Here is a 14,899-nt window from a genome sequence, read left to right on the forward strand (position 1 = left end):
GCAAAAGGAAGAGATTATTTATATGGCGACTAGTGATAAATTGTTCTCCTTTTCTTTTTGGATACAGATGGGATATAAATAATACTCATGCCTTATTTATTTCTCTCTGCCGAGAATCAAAAGAAATGGGCTTGATTTGCAACACAGAAATAGAGGGTAAGTGTTAGGGGAAAATCTCAGATATTGGTCCTTAGGGCGCTTGGTTTTCTTTCTTTTTCTGGAAAATGTGAAAAAACTAGGCACATTAGAGATGGTTTTGCTGCAGTGGAGCTAGTTAATATTTACTATGTACCTGTGAACTAGGACCTTGATAGGACCCTGTAGAAGCCAGAAAATACTATACTGTTTTCTGAAAGGCCCTGGTTTCAGAATTAATTATTCTGATTGTTTTCATTCCTGAAAGTTAAATGCATCATAGGAAAGTGAGTGGAAGGAAGATGTGAGCACTTATCCTGCTTTTTCCATTCACTAACTTTCTGACCTTGGACAACCCATAGTTTCCTCATTTTTAATGTGGTGATGATGATGGCTTTCATTCTTACTTCATACATTATTTTATTATTATTATTATTTATTTTAAAGATTTTATTTATTTGAGAGAGAGAGAGAGAGAGCGAGCACAAGCAGGGGGTAGGGAGGAGCAGAGGGAGAAGCAGACTCTCCGCTGAGCAGGGAGCCTGACAAAGGGCTTAATCCCAGGATCCTGGGATCATGACTTGAGAGATGCTTAACCGACCGAGCCACCCAGGCGCCTCTGTTTTTGTTTTTTTTTTTTTTTAACAAAAACAAATTGACGTTTTAGAAATTTCTTTTTGTTCTCTCTCTCAGTCACTCCCTCTTGCTCACTCACTCTTTTATTTTTTTGGTCTCTTTGACTTTTCATAGAAGCTGGTTGCAACTTGTAAGCATGTTTTTAAATTAAGAATTAAGATCAAGTGTAATACCCATTCCATTACAAAGTGTCAAGACCTCTATTTGTGGTTGGTTATCTTACTTCATAGATTATTAAGTATGTCAAATAAGATAAAAAAATGACAGTGTTCTATAAACTGTTGAATGCCATACAAATACAGTAACTGTTACTAATTTGGATAAACCATTCTTTAGACCTTGGTCAAAGGTATTTCTAGCTGAAAGTGTTGACTGAACCCAATTCCAGGTTTGAATTTCAAAACCTGTGAAATCCATCCATTTGAACATCCTTCTGTCTGCCCACCCACTCATTGCTCAGAGAGTATCTACTCTGTGGTAGGTATTGTAGTAAGCACAGGGACGCAGTGATGAATCAGATACTGTGCCTGGCTTTAGGGAGGCAGATGGCAGTCTAGTGAGGGCAGATGGTGAAGTAAATAGGTAATTACGGTGTGGCATGATATGTGCTCTGATCTGATCAGGCCAAAGTGCTCTGACCTCACTTGAGCCCCAGATCCAACCTTATGAGAGTACAGGGAAACTTCCTAGAGGAAGTGATAAGCCAATCCAGTCTTGAGTAATAGGGCTTAGACAAATGAAGAACAAGTGAGGTGGGAGGGGTCTTTTCCTGGCCAAGGGAGAATGGGTCCAGACTCAAGCAAATGAAAACTTGAACTCGAAACTGCAAATAATGTTGTAAAAGGCCTTGCCATGCAGGAGGGCAGGGAAGAAGGGATGCATGTTAACCAGAAGCCACATCACAATTGGTTTGTCTTCCTAGCTAAGGGCTTTTCCTTGAGAGCAAGGGTGCCTCTGAGGGGTTTTAAATAGGGAGTGTTAAGATAAGATTGAAATTTTAGAAATGTCACACCTATGTAATTTAGAGGGGGAAGGACTCTCATGAAGACTAGTGAGGAAGCTGTTGCAGCAATTCAGGAAGGAAGGAAGGTAGACTGGGAAAAGTTAGGTGACCAAGAGCTTAAATGATGCAAAAAAGGTACAGGCATTGGTGCAATGGCAATAAGGAGTGTGGAAGCAAGAGAGGTGGAGGTGGAGATCACAGAGTGAGAGATGAACACTTCCTGATGCTGGCCAGGACTAGGGTGTAGCCTTGGAGATGGAAGATGGATGCAAGTGGGGATGAAGGTCACTGACAGTGAGGTCAAAGACCTGGGAAGCTTCTCTGATAGCTTTTTTAAAAATTGTGGTAAAATACACAAAACATAAAGTTTACCCTCTTAATCATTTTAAGGGTATTAAATGCATCGTATTAAATGTAATAAGTCTCTGCCCCAACAACTCTTAGCTCGCCTGGAGCCCTCCTTCCTGTGTGAATGCCAGGCCCTGACACTTGCTCGCCGTGGCCCCAACACCAACCAGAACCAGCAAAAGCCCAGAACCAGCAAAAGCATAAACCCAAACTGTCCCCCACATACATAACACATGCACAGCCACGCCAGAGAAACCACCATGACAGCTGCCACCAAGAATGACAGAGCTTCACATTTTCATAGTGACAGTCTCCATCAAATGCATCATCAATCCTTTAAAACCAGCAAGAGGGATAGGGAAGGGAATGAGAGAAACTGAGGCATGAAGTTAGACAGCAAAGCAGTTGGCTCAAGGTCACCCAAACCAAGATATCCAGAGTCGGGAAGAAGGTATCCAACCTCCACCCCCAAAAAAGTGTTCAAACCCCACACCAAGGAACGTTCAGACCTACAAGTCCGAAGTCTGGTCAGCTATACCCCACTCCCAGTCCTCATCTGTTTCCCCTTCCCCCAAAACAACAGTAGCTCCGACATCTCCTGAAAGTATTTTGACTGGCATTAAGTATATTCACATTGTTGTGCTACCATTACCACCGTCCATCCCCAGAATTCATCTTGCAAAACTGAAACTCTGTGCCCATTAAACACTGACTTTCCATTCCCTGCCCCTTACCCAGTCCCTGGCAACCACCATTCTACTTTCTGTCTTTATGAATGTGACTATTTAAGGTGCTTCATAGAATTAGAATCACTACAGTATTTGTCCTTTTGTGACTGGCTTATTTCAGTTAGTATAATTTCCTCAAAGTTCATCTATCTTGAAGCATGTGTCAGGATTTTCTTCCTTTAAGGCTAAATAATATTCTATTGTATGTACTCCTATCCATTTTAAGCTTTTGATTATGGCCCACAATAAGTAATGTATTTTAGGGGCGCCTGGGTGTCTCAGTCAGTTGAGCGTCCAACTCTTGGTTTCAGCTCAGGTCATGATCTCAGAGTCATGAGATTGAGCCCTGTGTCATGCTCAGTGGGGAGTCTGTTTGAGATTCTCTCTCTCTCCCTCTCTCTCTGCCCCCCCCACCACCATGTGCTTTCTCTCTCTCTCTCAAAATAAATAAATAAATCTTAAAAAAAGAAATGTATTTTCCATCATGACTAGTACACATGTATGTGTTGTTATTGAAATAATACATATTAGTATATGTTATATAATAATAATACATACTATTATATTATTGAAATAAATGTTTTACCCCAAACAACCATTTCTACATGTGATATTTTATTTTATTTCATTCTGTTTCTTAAAAATATTCTAGTCACAATCTTCTTAATCATGACACACTAATGGTTTGTGATCCCTAGTTTGTAAATAATTGATCTGTTTGACATTGAAGTTACCCAGGATGATAGCAAGACTTGGCATAGAGTGGAAGACTAGAAGTTTGGTGCCAAAGTCTTCTGTGAATAAGGAGGGCCTAAAACATAGCTTCATGCATTTATCTTCATGAATGGACTGTCATTTCAGGACAATCTATTAAGTAAAGGTCCAAACTATCATTTCTGGTGTAAACAGGATAATTCATGGATTGCTGATTTTTCCCAATGGTCTCTAGCTGGCATGGGTTTTTTGCTTTGGTTTATTCACTGCCACTGACCATTCCACTCCATTTTTCTGTGATAGGGAAGAACCAAGTAAACTGCCCTTCCTCATATTCCTAGATCCCCACATCTGATGTAGGAAAGAGGAAGAGAGGAGGGAAAGCTTGGCAACAGGTGACCGTGGCCTCCAGACCCTGTGGTGCTTCCAAAGGCTCCAGCTGTTTGACAGCTGCAAGAATACCCTAGAGGGAGAGACAACGTCCACAGGAGATGGTGGGGTGCAGTTTAGGCTCCAGGCTGGACCCTGGGGTTAGGTCTTGCCAAGAGAAGAAAGTAGAGTCCAGGGAACAATGATGATCAAGAGTCAGGCCTCCCACTGAGGGTCTGTGATGTGAGAGGAGAACAGGGGCAACTTGATGTCATGATGGTCTGAGAAGACCATAGGATTTCACTCTTGTCTCCCTGGGTCACCACACGCCCAGCTATTTCTGTTAAACATTGACACAAATGTCAGGAGAACTTTACCCTTATTAATTAGCTAATCTCTGTGGTATTCCCACAGGATGAGGTCAGAAAGATTGCCATCTTGCTAGCAATGAAAAAATAAGCAGGGATGAGGAGGGCAATCATAGAAACTTCATAAGTTCATCAAATATTTGCTGAACAACCACTGTGTCCATGTGATGCATTAACTGTTGAAGATATGATGTGAATAAGACACAGTCTCTCCTTTTTAATGTTGACCTAAAATCTGGGGGTGGGGATGATCAGACCAAGCATTTTAAGTTAAGGGCATGGAGTTTGCAAAGGTCCAGTGATGAGAAAGAAAATTCAGAAAAATGGAATTGAGATTGCTCATATTAGGAGAGGACAGCTAGGCTGGGAACGATCTTGCCAAGATTTTGATGAAGTCGATTTAGACAATGGGAATCACAGAGAATCCTCACAGATGCCTCAATACTTAGGCTGCATTTTATCTTTGTAACTTAACAAGGTCAGTGGAATGGGAATTTACTTATCCTAATCCTTCTATCTTTTTTTTTAAAAGATTTTATTTATATATTTGTCAGAGAGAGAGTGCAAGCACGAGCAGGGAGAGGGGCAAGCAGAGGGAGAAGCAGGCTCCCCACCAAGCAGGGAGCTTGATGCGGGACTCCATCCCAGGAACCTGGGATCATGACCTGAGCCGAAGGCAGACGCTTAACTGACTGAGCCACCCAGGCATCCTGTAATTTCTCTATCCTTACCCCTCGTCCCCTTTCCTTGATAAAGGAACTGGGGATCAAAGAGTAAGTAACTTGTTCTGTGTTACCCAGAAAGAGAACTCAGATGTTCTGACCCAGGCTACAGCTCTCTCCACACTCCAGGACACTTTTTCTGATCCAGACTCTATTCTCCAAACAATTTCCTGCATAGCACTTTGGGTTCTGGCTCTGTTAGGATGAACTGCCCTAGCTAGAAAAAAGGACACGTCGAACCTCACATATATTGGTCCTCAGAGGCAGCACTGTATGCCACATGCATGAGTCTGATGGACACTGAGAACTCAGTCGTCTCTTTCATTTATTGCACATCACACAGTTTGGAAATGGTGCCAGAAGCCAACATTCTCCTGATTGAGGAAGAAAGGGAATGTTGACATCCAAGAAAACAAGATGTTCTCTTCTTGGTAATCCAGAAAGACACTAGTGTCTACTTAGCCCAATGAATACTGAAGGGAGCCTTAGAGTAGAGGGTGGCAAGATGTGGGGGTGATGACTGGGTGGGGATGGGGGAAGGACAAGGGAGGGCTTGAGAGAGTAGGTGGAGAATTTTCTAGGAAATGGGTGTGTTCGTTAATAAGACAGGTAGTTGGCCCATAAAACAGATCATGGCCTTACTTTATTTTACCTCACTGGTGGAGACCTGGTTACTTATTAGGCCAAAGGATCCTGGCCATTTATTAATTCAACAAATGATCACCACCACTTCACTGGGTTAGAAGTTGGAAATACAGAAATAAAATACACAGCTCTTTACCCTGAGGGAGTTAATAGTTTAGTGGGGGACTAATTTAAGTAAACAGCGAGCTAGAGCACAGCTAAGTATAGGATGTTACAGGAACACAGATAGGGGGGCACTTAATCTCCCTAAGGTGAAAAGGGATTCAGGAGAACCTCCTCAGAGGAGATGATAATTGAGCTGAACTCTGGAGGGTTAGTTCAGTCCAGGAAGTAGGAAAGGGCTCCCAAGAAGAGGGACTAATTTGCTCAAAGTCCCAGTTGTGGAGAGAGCAGGGTTGGTCAGGAAAATGGCCAAGGGCTTTATGCCTGGAGCTGTGGGTATGAGAAATAAGGCTGGGAAAGTAGGTAGGGACCTATCTTGAAGGTGCTGGGCAAGCACTTCTGGTAGAGGGGATGAGTCCACGCTCCTCAAGAGTCTTATGGGCTGGGCCACCAATGGGCGATCAGTGGCTACAGCTCTCAGTCACAGCTGCATCCTCTCTGAGCCTAGGTGCGGGAGTGAGCAGAGCAGTTGTACTGGTGGAAGGGAAAGTGAGAAAAAGGCAGGTGGGCAGAGGTTCTCAGCTATGGCATTCTTGGAGAGATGAGAGAATCAAGGATTCTGTCCACATACTTTGAGACTACCATGCTAAAGTCAAGAATTTCTTCACTGGTTCTTGAAAATGGGCAATTGCTGCGTGGGGCAGGGTGTGGCAGCTGTTTGCAGCTGTATGCCAGTTGTGTTTAGTGTGGGAACTAAAGGGCAATACTATTCCAAATGCAATGACTCTATAGGAAAGAAGGAAAGATGAGAGGCTGGAGAGGTAATGCTGTTGGGATTTGGGTACATGGCTCATTTTGGATTTACTGGGTCTGCCATGTCTGAGGGAGTGTGGGAACTCAGTGTGACAGCCCAAGAGAATGTTTTATTGCTTCTACTTATTATTTTTTAAAAAGATTTATTTATTTGAGAGAGAGAGAGCATGAGCAGGAGGGAGGGGCAGAGGGAGAGGGAGAAGCAGTCTCCCCACTGAGCAGGGAGTCTGAAGTGGGGACTTGATCCCAGGACCCTGGGATCATGATCTGAGCCAAAGGCACACATTTAACTGACTAAGCCACCCAGGCGCCTGCTACTACTATTATTGAGAATGTAAAATGGATCAGACACTCAGCTTGCATCTCATTCTGCTGGGAAGCCTTCCTTGTCCATCCCAACTCAGTGATACCTGTCCTCTATTCTCCAAACTCCTTTACAGGTCTATTCCCCTCATCTGGCACTTTACATTAAATCATAACAAACCACTGCTTAAAAACAAAGGTTTCCCAATTAGAACTTAATTCACACTTTTTAGCCTTATAAGGCCCTGTGTGATTTGACCCCAGACTAGTTCTCTGACTTCACTTCTTCTTGCTGCTGTCCTCATCCACTCCCCTTTAGCTGCACTGGCTTGCTCTCAAACTCACCAAGTTCATATCCATCTCAAGGCTTTGCACTCACTGTTCCCTCTGCTTAGAGGACTCTTCCCCCAGACATCCAGGGGCTACCAGACAGTAATATCTACAAGGGCAGAAGCTTTTGCTTTTGGTGTATTCACCATTGTATTCCAAGTGGCTTGAACAGTGCCTGGCCCATGGTGGGTGATCAATTGATAACTAAACGTTGGATGAAAAGTATAAATAATAGGCTGCTTTGCATTGTCTTTTTCTTCCCTTTGCTCCATCATTCCTTTTGTACCTACCCAATCCCCCAGTCGTAAGCATCCTGAGGACAGAAATCTGGTCTTAGGATTTGTTTCCCCTTCATCATCTAGCCCAGCGCCCTGAGCACAGGTGCTTTAATAAGTGTTGACAGAATGAGACAGAATGGGGGAAAGAGTTCTTTCATGCCTTTCCCACCAGGCAGGCTCAGCTGGCTCCAAAGCAGAAAAAGAGTAACCCTTGTCCTCCCAGGGCTGCTCGTGCTTGGGTTCAGCAAACTGGCCACCAGCCCCAGCCTCTGGAATGTCTGCTCCTATCACAGCAGAGCTGTTCTTCACTCAGAAATCTTTCTCACCACCACCACCATCACCTTCCGAGCTGCTTGGGCTCAGAGGAAGGGTCTCTGACCTCCTAGAACTGAACCAGCACATATCTAATCTCAGGAAAAAACAGGTTCTGCTAAAGTAACTGCTTGGCTTACAGAATGAGATCTTCTAGCAAGATTTATTAAAAGATCATGACTTTGGCTGCTATTATTTCAAAACCAGGCAGACATTTAGGTGATAGAGTTAAATATTCCAAACTTACCTCATACTCCCTCCTTCTCTCCCTCTCTTTCAAGGGTGAGCATTCTGTTCCTCTTCCAAAACCCAGTCCTTCTCCATATTTGGGAATCTGGAATGGGCACTAGGGGCACAGCCCTGTCTCTTCTCGGTGTCTGCTGGGAGCTGTAGTTCCCAATGAGAGACGGCTGCTTTTTTCTGGCAAGTGGGTTGTCCTTCCTCAGGAGTCTACATCTATAAACATACAGTGGGGTGGAAGGGTGCTATTAGGAGGCTTGCCTTCTATTTTCAGCTCTCTGGTTTTATGCAAGGCACCACTCTTCTGTGGCTCGGTCTCCCTGCCTGCAAAATGGGGATAATTATCTCTCTCTTTTCCTGGCTGCCAGATTGTTGGGTGGGGTAATTAGCCAGCACCCATTAGATGCTTTGAGCCCATTCCAGTAAGGAGTGCTTTATAAATAAAAATTGTTATCTTTAAAGAAAAAAATATTAATTTTCATTGCCTAATTGCCTCCACAAACCAACTCTGCCTGTATGTCAAAAAGATGCTGTTTAATTCCTTGTATATGCCTTCCACCCACCCTGCTTTTAATGGTTTCCCTGCATCTCATTCTATTTTGTTTCATCATCTCTAGTTTCGTATCATCAAGAATAAATGCTCTCTCCCTTTCCTGTCTGAAAGCATAGGATGAGACAAACCAACTCTGCCCTACATCCAAAGCACAAGAAACCATGAAGAAGGAACAATTTGGACCTGATCTGAGCTCCCACAACTTTATATCTTCGCAACTGGCACATGCATGTGACCAAGAGGTTGGTCTCTGTGGAAGAGACTGACCTTTGTTCCCTCTGAAGAAGAAACCCATTTCACTGCAGCAGGAAGGATTTTTGAAAGATCTTACCAAGAGTGCCTTTCTCTGGAGATCTGAAAGATCATTTTGACACTTAGCACCTTTAGTCAGAGGAAAGCGACTGGCACAGCGTAGTGGAAAGAGCTGCAGGTTTAGAATCAAAATGGTTGGGTCCTGGCTCTGATTCAGGCAAATCATTTGACCTCTCTGGCTTTGGTTTCTTTAGCTATGAAATAGAGATAACAATATATGTTAGAGTGTTTTGTACAGCACTCTGCTGTACCTTGCACTAAGGTTAGTTGTTATAAAATGCAGGATGATGCAGTGATTAAACATGGAATGTTGGGGCGCCTGGGTGGTGAAGTCAATTAAGCATCCAATTCTTGGTTTCAGCTCAGGTCATGATCTCAGGGTCCTGGGATTGAGCCCACCTCCCTGAACCCCGCAATCGAGCCACTGGTGTCAGGCTCCGCACTCAGTAGGGAGTCTGCTTGAGATTCTCTCTCTCCTTCTGCCCCTCCCACCCTTTAAAATAAAAAAAAAAAAATCTTTAAAAAAACCCCAGGGAATATTAAAGTCAGACACATTTGGATTAAAATTCCACCTGGATTTGTGTGGAAATTTGACCAAATCACTGCTCTCTAAATCTTAGTTATAGTATCTCTAAGATGGGGATAGTGAGGATTACATGAGACGATGCATGCAATGGACTGAGCACAGAGACTAGCGCACACTAATTTCTCAATATATGCAGTTGCAACTATTATTAATATATTATGTAAATGTAATTTTGCATTACTTTTGCATTGTGGATACTTGTCTCACTTTCAATCATCTTACTTTGTGATAATCAAATAAAGTAATGTAAAGATGCTTTTTAAAATCATAAAGTACTACACCAATGTGAGGGATGATTAGAATTAAACCCATAAGAAAGGGAGATGGACTCCTCAGAATTTTCCTTCCAGCTTCAGGATGATACAGGATTAAGGATGTACAAGTGATTTTTAGCTACAAAGAGCTATAAACATGTGAATTGTTACTAGTAACAGCAGGATTATTTGTTTCTTGTTTTAGGTAGTGGGTAAGAGCAATATCCCATTGAAAAATAAAAAGGACTCCTATGACATACTGTGAATGAGTAAGTCAGGTTACAGGGCAGCATGATTATATACTATGTGTATTTGTGGAAGGATATTCATCAAAATGTTAAAGGTTGGGACGCCTGGGTGGCTCAGTGGGTTAAGCGTCTGCCTTCAGCTCAGGTCATGATCCCAGGGTCCTGGGATGGAGCCCCGCATCGGGATCCCTGCTCAGCGGGGAGCCTGCTTCTCCCTCTGCCTGCAGGTCCCCCTACTTCTGCTCTCTCTCTGACAAATAAATAAATAAAATCTTAAAAAAAAAAAGTTAAGTTGTCATTTATAGATGATGGGATTTCAGATAATTCTCTTATACTTTTCTGTCTTTTGGATTATTTTCACTCTGGATATGTATCATTTTAACAACAGTTAAAAGACAGAAGAAGAGCCCATATCAAACAGGCAGATCTCAGGTTGTAAAACTCTAGGAGAATCTATTCTGTGGTCCTTTTACCCCAGAGAACATTTTCTTAGGTATGGAAAACGAAGTTCTGGCAACAAGGAGAAGTTTGTGAACATGGTAATGACAAATGCCTGTGAAGAGGAGTTGGAGGGGAATGGAAGGAATTCCTCCAACATGGCCCTGAAAGAAAAGGAAGAATTTCTGTTTATTTCCTAGGCTGTAATAATATGGTAATTTCAATCACAGCCTGTTTACTCATGAGTTTCCTTATTTGCTATGGTAACATGTGATTCCTCTTCTTCTACCTCTGTTCTTTCTGGTCCTTTAGACCCTGCTGTCAGGTAGAACTAGGAACTCACCCACTCATTCATGCTGCTCAGGTAATCACCCTTTGTCATGACTGATTAGAGGAAGGGTGTGGTGAGCCTACTCGGGAATCGGTTTCCACTGTCCTGCTACATTTCAGAACCAGACTCAAAGGAACAAACTTCCCAGTGGGACACAAAATAATAAAAAGGATGGTGACAGCATGCATTACCATTCATGATAGTCTTTCCAGAAAACTTCCCACAGGCAAGTCCACACAAGCTTGGCGGCCGTTTGTCTGTTGTGCAGCCCATCCCCAGGGAGGACAAAAGAGTGAGGCTGGGGGGCTGGGCAGGTTCATCCCTGTTGTCATGAACAACTGTCTGCAGAAAGAACTGAACATTTTCAGATTTCAGCATCGAAGCCCATGTTAATGTGGAGCCAAGAACAAGCAGGGCTGCCATGGTGGGGCTTGTAGGTTGTAAAATTACACAACCCCAGAGGGTGCCATTCACACAGACTCTGTGTGAATGACACCTCCCAGAGTTGAGCCTCAGTGAATCCCAGGAATGGTATTTTTCCCTCCCACTAAGCATACTGATTTGCAGAGGAAGAGGCCTTTAAGACAACAAATTGGAGCTCCGCTGAGTAGTGCTTAATTTTTGAAATGAACTGAATTGCTTTTGGTTAAAAAATATGGTCAGGCATCTGTTTTCCTCATTTTACTAACTTTTTAATATTCTTTCTGGTGTTATTCATATTCTGCTCCAGAAACAGTTGCTGCGTGGGGTCAGAGTATTTATGGACCATGGCACTAGGCTAGGGATGGGGATACCAAGATGCTCTTGAGGTCACTGTCTGAGGATAATAATTAAAACAAATGCAAAGGCAAACTGCAATTCCTTTTACTTATTTTATACTTGTTACATTATTTGTTTTAGGCCCTGGACACATGGAACAGTGTTGGGCAAATATTTGTTTTACTTGCTGTACTCATGAGTAAGAAATCCAATTTTAGGGCTTACTAAAACTACCAGGATTGGTAAGACTGAATGTCTGCCCTTCAACATTTTTTTTTTAATTGAAGTATAGTTGACATACAATATTATATTAGTTGCAGGTGTACAAATAGTGATTTGACAATTATATGCATTACCAAATGCTCACCACTTATTTTCTTTTTTTAAATTAAAGCTTCTTTGAGGTTCTTGTCATACCCTTCCTTTCTTACTGCCTTCATCTGGATGAGGTTAAAATTAAGATTTCTGGAAATCCTCCCAAAATCTCTCCCTTCTCTGCCACTCCTCAAATACCTTACGGTATTTAGGCTTGTTGACTCAAAATTGTACTTCAAAGATAATTTCAGGAAATAACTTGGGACATAAATATTCTCTCATGGTTCTCAGCCTTTTATTTATTTTTTAAAAAGATTTTATTTATTTATTTGACAGAGAGAGACAGCGAGAGAGGGAACACAAGCAAGGGGAGTGGGAGAGGGAGAAGCAGGTTTCCCATTGAGCAGGGAGCCCGATGCTGGTCTTGATCCCAGGACCCTGGGATCATGACCTGAGCCGAAGGCAGACGCTTAATGACTGAGCCACCAAGGCACCCCTCTCAGCCTTTTGTATACAAATGATCTTTTTTTTTTTTTAAATTTTAAAATGACTTTACTAGGAGAAATAAGAGATTTCCCTCCCTGAATTTTTTTCTAGTTTTGACTTTTTTTCTTCTTTCTTTAAAAAAAAAATTTTTTTTATTGACATATAAGCTATTATTTGTTTCAGGGGTAGGTCTGTGATTCATCAGTCTTACACAATTCACAGCACTCACCATAGTACATATCCTCCCCAACGTCCATCACCCAGCCACCCCATCCCTCCCACCCCCTTCCACTCAACCCTCAGTTTGTTTCCTGAGATAAAGAGTCTCTTATGGTTTGTGTCCCTCTCTGGTTTCATCTTGTTTCATTTTTTCCTCCCTTCCCCTATGATCCTCTGTCTTGTTTCTCAAATTCCTCATATCAGTGAGATCATATGATACTTGTCTTTCTCCGATTGACTTATTTTGCTTAGCATAATACCCTCTAGTTCCATCCACGTCATTGCAAATGGCAAGATTTCATTTTTTGATGGCTACATAATATTCCATCGTCTATATATACCACATCTTCTTTATCCATTCATCAGTTTATGGACATCTAGGCTCTTTCTCTAGTTTAGCTATTGTGGACATTGCTGCTATAAACATTGGGGTGAATGTGCCCCTTTGGATCACTGCATTTGTATCTTTGGGGTAAATACCCAGTAGTGCAATTGCCGGGTCATACGGAGCTCTTTTCAACTTTTTGAGGAACCTCCATACTGTTTTCCAGAGTGGCTGCACCAGCTTGCATTCCCACCAACAGTGTAGAAGGGTTCCCCTTTCTCTGCATCCCCGCCAACATCTGTTGTTTCCTGACTTGTTAATTTTAGCCATTCTGATTGGTGTGAGGTGATATCTCATTGAGATTTTGATTTGGATTTCCCTGATGCCGAGCGATGTTGAGCACTTTTTCATGTGTCTGTTGGCCAACAAATGATCACTTTTTTTTTTTTTTAAGATTTTATTTATTTATTTGACAGAGACAGAGAGAGCAGGAACACAAGCAGGGGGAGTGGGAGAGGGAGAAGCAGGCTTCCCGCTGAGCAGGGAGCCTGATGTGGGACTCGATCCCAGGACGCTGGGATCATGACCTGAGCCGAAGGCAGACGCTTAACGACTGAGCCACCCAGGCGCCCACAAATGATCACTTTTAATTGCCCCTCCATCAATCCTGTTTTGGAATGTTTTGTCTACTAAATAAAATCTATTAACAAGTAAGCATTTATACCAGGTAAATGTACAACTTCTTCTTAAAATATTAAAGCTGTGTGTTGAGAACACTTCCATCCCATTTCCCCAGAAGGCCTGCTAGGGGTAACAACTGCAGGGTTTGAGGGCTGCTGCTGCTCTCGGCAGAGGCGGGGAGCCCTGGCAGCTGGGGGTCCATGGCTGGCAACAGCTCCATGTGCTGCCCTCCCAGCCAGTATCTGCACATTAGCAGTGACCTGGATGCTATACATTACTCCAAAGTATGATTAATGACAGGGACTTCTGGGCTAGTGAGGAAAACACTTTTAAGCGAAGGTGAGGTCCTCTCTGGGGCAGCATGTGGTAGGGTAAGGAATGCTGCCTTCTTCAGCTGTGTAATATCAGTCTATTGCTTAACCTCCCCTGGCCTCAGTTTCCTTGGCTGTATGTAATATGATAAACCTCCTTCCAACTCTAAAATTCTGTCACTCAGAGTGACTGAGGTTATTCGATTATTTCTTACGAAGTAAGGAAGAGACCACAAGAAGGAGCATTGCAAATTGCCCATGGACAAGAAGGCAGGCCAGGGGTATCGGTACCTGGAAACACCTTTCGGTGTCTCTCTTTTTTTGTGGGCTGGTATCTCCTCAGTTTCCTTTTCACACAGTGCTCACCAGAGAATGTCAAGACCAAATGATGCACAGCAGCTCAGGAGAGGTGGGGTCCTTCCTGAGCATTGTGTGCTTATTGCTTTATGCCTATTGCTAGAACACTCAAGGATCCTGAGATGAGTGAGACTCTGTCCCCTCCCTCAGGAAGGGCACAGCTGAATAGGGGAATGACACAAACTAACCATAAGAAGACTTGGAAATTGGGAAGGACCAACAAGAAAGGCATAAAAGAGCAAAGCACAATTGGGAGTTTGAAGGAAGAGATGATTGCTTGAATTAGGTGTGATCAGGAAAGATTCCAGGGAGAAGATAGCATCTTTCCACTGTTCCATGAGAGCGCCATGGCGGACTTGTTCCTAGTGAGCAGCCATTACTTGTTTCATTTTTCAGGCTTGGTCTGGCATCATGAAGATTTGCTTGGATTTCTCTGAGTGAATCCTCTGACTCCCATAATGGGTGAGGAATGGTGGAAATTGGACAACAGGTCTCCACAGAGTGGCTCCCCCAGTCACCTTCAAGTGATGAAGGGGAGCTATTGGTGGCCCTTTGAAGAATGTTCTGGGCATGGGATCTGGCTAGAAATATCCAATAATTGGGGCACCTGGGTGGCTCAGTTGTTTAAGCAACTGCCTTTGGCTCAGGTCCTGATCCTAGAGTCCCAGGATCAAGTCC

At 43.0% G+C, this 14,899-nt stretch overlaps 1 protein-coding gene across 2 annotated transcripts in view; it reads right to left on the reverse strand.

Annotated features, from left to right (window-relative positions):
- Positions 1–8,195, reverse strand: part of MICAL3 (microtubule associated monooxygenase, calponin and LIM domain containing 3) — a 277,268-nt gene extending 269,073 nt beyond the window's left edge. For both annotated transcript variants that reach the window (XM_064591809.1, XM_064591796.1), the window contains exon 1: positions 8,054–8,195. The gene's annotated coding sequence lies outside the window, so the exon portion shown is untranslated. The remainder of the gene's footprint in view (positions 1–8,053) is intronic.
- Positions 8,196–14,899: the final 6,704 nt, after the last annotated feature.

Source organism: Mirounga angustirostris, unplaced genomic scaffold, assembly GCF_029215605.1.
Source record: "Mirounga angustirostris isolate CCGP_5_RB_7025 unplaced genomic scaffold, mMirAng1.0.hap1 SCAF_5, whole genome shotgun sequence".
Classification (NCBI taxonomy): Eukaryota; Metazoa; Chordata; class Mammalia; order Carnivora; family Phocidae; genus Mirounga; species Mirounga angustirostris.